Source organism: Bidens hawaiensis, unplaced genomic scaffold (assembly GCF_021521415.1).
Source record: "Bidens hawaiensis isolate Kalapana, Puna unplaced genomic scaffold, B.hawaiensis_p1.1 tig00025364_1, whole genome shotgun sequence".
NCBI classification, from domain to species: Eukaryota; Viridiplantae; Streptophyta; class Magnoliopsida; order Asterales; family Asteraceae; genus Bidens; species Bidens hawaiensis.
Window position 1 is genome coordinate 107678 of NW_027494042.1, and position 5034 is coordinate 112711.

General features: G+C 36.4%; 1 pseudogene across 1 annotated transcript; it reads left to right on the forward strand.

The window, feature by feature from the left end:
- Positions 1-337: 337 nt before the first annotated feature.
- On the forward strand, positions 338-4815 carry LOC143571383 (protein IQ-DOMAIN 32-like; annotated as a pseudogene). The gene is made up of 6 exons (XR_013142086.1): positions 338-649; positions 1811-2302; positions 2383-2602; positions 2682-2746; positions 2848-4517; positions 4590-4815. The product of XR_013142086.1 is annotated as a protein IQ-DOMAIN 32-like (transcript).
- The last annotated feature ends 219 nt before the right edge of the window (positions 4816-5034 follow it).

Sequence of the window (5034 nt, forward strand, 5' to 3'; positions counted from 1 at the left end):
AAAATAGTAATTTTTCTGTATATTTGAAAAGCTACTGTTCACCCCCTATAATTTTTTAATATATTTTGAAAGTTGTTGTGAGTAAAGGAAAGAGAAAAGGTAATGATAAAAGATATAAAAAGTATTATTTAATTGAATTAGAAAGAGAAAATGTAGTGAGTTTTAGTGTAATTTTTGGTTTAAGGATAAGGGGTGGGATGAGAATGCTCTTAGATCCCCTTTTATCTTGATTATTAAATAATCATAATCAAGCATACTATCCAAAACAAAGTAAAAAAGGTACAAGTCTTAATGCACAAGTTACAATCCAATGTTTCGAAAAAAACTGGTAGCCTAGATTGGAGGAGCATGTTCTGGGAGTTGTGTTGTTCCATAAATACCCTCCAACCTGCATCCGGCTCAATTTCCAACAATAACGACGAAAAACACTCCCAAATGTCACTCTGACTCACTGAGTCACTCACAAAACAAACAAACAAACAACACGATCTTTATATCTCTCTCTCTCTCTCTCTTTGCTTCCGTTAATTAACAACGGTTATAATTATTAATCATGGGAAGATCCACTCCTTCTTGCTTCAAGATCATTGCTTGTGGCGGTGGTAGCAATGAATCTGTTGATCCTGATGAGATTGATGCGTCGTCTGAGGTATAATATAAATGCGGTTCATTTGTGATGGGCTTTGTGGGTTTCATGTGAAATTGATTAGTTTCCGTTGTGGGTTTTGTGTGAGATCTAATTTCTGATGTGGGTTTTGTTTCTAATTTGAAATTGGTGGTGTATTTGAGGTGTAAATGTGGTTAATTTGTGATGGGTTTTGTGGGTTTTGTGTGAAATTGATTAGTTTGGTTTGTGGGTTTTGTATAAGATCTAATTTTTGATGTGGGTTTTGTTTGTGATTTGAAATTGAGTGAAATTGGTGGTGTATTTGATTGAAATTGATTGTTTTGAGGTGTAAATGTGGTTAATTGGAGTTGGGTTTTGTGTGATTTGGTGAAAAATCAATGCTTTTGTTTGTGGGTTTTGTATAAGATCTAATTTCTGATGTGGGTTTGGTTTGTAATTTGAAATTAAGTGAAATTGGTGGAGTATTTGATGGAAATTGATTATTTTGAGGTGTAAATGTGATTAATTTGATTTGGGTTTTGTGCGAGTTTATGAAAAATCAATTCTTTTGTTTGTGGGTTTTCTGGGTTTTGTATAACATCTAATTTTGTTTGTGATTTGAAATTGAGTGAAATTGGTGGTGTATTTGATGGAAATTGATTATATTGGGGTGTAAATGTGGTTAATTTGAGTTGAGTTTTGTGTGATTTGATGAAAACTCAATTCATCTGTTTGTGGGTTTTGTATAAGATCTAATTTTTTATGTGGGTTTTGTTTTTAATTTGAAATTAAGTGAAACTGGTAGTGTATTTGATGAGAATTAGGTTTTAATTAGATTGTATATGATTGGAATTTGAGTTTTAGATCTTTATGAAAGTGTTAATGAAATGGATCTAATAAGGTTTTTGGAATTTGGGTAATGTGTGATTTGTGTATGATTGATATGTGAAATTTTGGATTTAACTTTTTTTTAAATTATGGAGTTAATTGGGTTGAAGTTAACTTAAAAAGGAAATTTGATGTTTTTAATCTGAAGATTTTAATTTGATGATTCGGATGATGCCGGAAACACGAATATGCCGTGGATACACGAATATACCGTGGATCTTATATTCTGATTAGGTGTTTTTTATATTTTTTTGGAAAGTGTTAATGAAATGGATCTAATTAGTTTGTGAACTCATTTGATTGTATTTATGCCAGAATAAGAGTCCGGATAAGCGAGGATGGAGTTTCAGGAAACGATCCGCGAGGCATCGAGTGTTGAGTAACACAGTAGTTGCTGATAAACGAACTTATTCGGAGGATAAACCGATCTCTGAACCGATTTCTATCAGTTCCGATAAGTTAACGTCTTCAGAGAATAAACCGATCTCTGAACCGATTACTATCAGTTCTGAAAAACTAACTTCTTCCGAGAATAAACCGATCTCTGAACCAATTACTATCAGTTCTGAGAGTAAACCGATATCTAACAGTTCTGAACCACAAGTTTATAACAACATATCTGAAAAAACTTGTGACAGTATATGGACAGAAGAGATACCAGATTCCGTTACCAAAAATGCTGCGGTTTCGACGGCGGCTATCGAATCTGCTTGCGAAGAAGATGATGTTAAATCTGAACCAGTTCCTGACGGATCTGATTCCGAGTCAGCTGTTCTTGTGATCCAAGCTGCTGTTAGAAGATTCTTGGTATGCATTTATTATTTTGTTCGTTTGTTTATGTATTTATTTTATTTTTTTAAGTGTTTTTTAATCTTTTTTAATTGCAGGCTGAGAGACAACTGGTCAAACATAAGAATGTGGTCAAACTGCAAGCTGCGGTTAGAGGTCATTTGGTCAGAAATCATGCTGTTGGAACCTTACGTTGTGTTCAAGCCATTGTTAAAATGCAAGCTCTTGTTTGTGCGCGTAAGGTAAAAAAATATATATGAAGGAAAAAAAACATTTTAAAAACATATCTTTCCTTTTTCGTATTATATGTTATGACACGTTGAGCTAAGCCAAAATGGGTCGTTTTGAAAATTATTAATGTAAACTATTATGCTGTTTCAGGGAGTGCAAAATGCAGGAGTTAATTCAAATCCAACGTATGTTTCCATTGAGAAGCTATTAAGTAATAGACTCGCTCGTCAGGTAAATACTAATACAATCATTTTCTGATCATTTTTTCGGTACACGTTTTAATTTAGTAGATGGTAAATTAATGAATTATTTATTATTTTTGTTGGTTATAGCTACTGGAATCTACACCAAAGGGGAAACAAATAAACATCAAATGCGAGCCATTAAAATCCGATTCAGCCTGGACTTGGTTAGAGAGGTGGATGTCTGTGTCGTCTCCCGATGTTTTGGAGTCACGTGTAGCGGAACATGATAATGGCAAAGTCGTAAATAACACTGAACATGAGGTCGAGACTGTAGTCACCACTGATGTTGCGGAACTTGTGCCGGTTGAAGAAAACGAGAACTTGATTCACATCAACGAAAGTTCCAATGAAAAAACCCGTGAAGAGGAAAAACCTGTAACCGAATCAATGGATTTGCATACCGTGCCTCAGATTGAGGTAAATTCAGTTCCTGAACCGATTCTCGAGAATATCGTATCAGAAACGAAACCTGAACCGATTCCTGAAACTCCCGTATCAGAAACGAAACCTGAACCGATTCCTGAAACTCCCGTATCAGAAACGAAAACCCCAACCGGTTCATGAAAATCCCGTATCGGAAACAAAACCCGAACCTCTTTTCGAGAATCCCGTTTCAGAAACCAAACCCAAAGCGATTTCCGAGAAACTTGTCTCTGAAGCTGAACCGAAACGAAACGCAAAACGTGTAGCAACCGACCAACCAGATTCAGAGGGAAGAAAGTCGATTTTCGGATCAAGAAAAGCAAGTAATCCAGCATTTATCGCAGCTCAGTCAAGATTTGAAGAGGTGACTTCTTTGACCAAACTGTTAAAACCAACCAATTCTTCTAATCTAGATGACGTTGCAGGTTCTTCTGGGCCTTTGAAATCACCCAATTCCGTTAAACAAGATGACGTGGCGGGTTCTGTTGTTGATATCGTTTCTTCTGCGCCTGAAAAGGTAACCCCTGTTCCAGATGTTGAGCCGGATGAACACGTGGTTACCCATGGTTCGATAGCGGTTCAGAACAGCGGCTCGGAATGTGGAACCGAGTTATCAATCACATCCACACTCGACTCACCCGATCATATTGAGGTTGAAAAGAAAAAACCCGAGGAACCGAAAGTTTTAAGTGAAGCAGTTGATGATTATAATAATAATATTAATAGTAATAATATAAACATAGGTATCGGTATGCCTGAAAAACAAGTTGACCAAGAGGTCAACTTGGTCAACGACACTGACATCAAGCCTGAGCCCGAGCCCGAGTCGAGCCACCATGAACCAGGTCCACAAATATCTACACCGGGATCGCCAACGTCCCACATAACCATCCCCAAATCACAAGGAACGCCATCGAGCCAGGTGTCAACCAACACAAAGAACTCAAAAACCGACAAAAAGTCAACAAGTCAAAAGCGAAAGTCCTGGTCAACTAGCAAGAAGTCAAGTGCGGACTCCGGTCCAAGAACTAGTCTTGAGCAGTTGCCTAAAGACCCAAAGCCCGGGAAACGAAGAAACTCTTTCGGGTCACCCAAACCCGAGAACAGTGATCAAGAAACGTCAGTCCCGAGTTACATGCAAGCAACCGAATCCGCAAGAGCAAAAGCGATTGCTAGTGCTTCACCGACATTGAGTCCGGATGTGCATGATAAGGAAACTTATTTGAAAAAGAGGCACTCGTTACCAGGTGCGGTTAACGGTCGACAAGGGTCGCCGCGTATTCAGGGGTCAATGTCTCAAGCTTTACAAACAACAAAAGGAAATGCCAATAAAGGTAATATATGCTTATGATATTATTCTTATTTCAGAATATTATTTTAAGGATTTTTGTTTTTTGTTGTTACAGAGAGGAAATGGCAGAGGTAAAGTTGTAAAGAGATGGAGGTAATATGTTATATGGTTATATCATATGAGTGTGTTTTCTTTAGTTATTTTATTTTTTTATATTTGGATTGTTTGTTATCAAGTTCTTGAAACAATGGCCTGCTTGTGTGTATTTGCTTGAAACAGGGTTTGGTAATTTTTTTTTTGGTTAAACATTATATATATGAGATATTAAGGATTTCAGGTTTTTTTTTCCTAAATATGCTCTAGTTATAATTAGGCCTTAATTATATAGGGGTGATTAAGTGAATATGAACAGCTTATTTGCACCAATTTAGCACAACAAAAGTGAAATCTTTTATGATTTTGTTAATAAAAGAAACATTTTGGAACTGTTGTGTTGATTGAATGAAGTGGAGAATGATCGTGTATTGCAATGTTTCAAAAACTGGTATGTTATGACATTT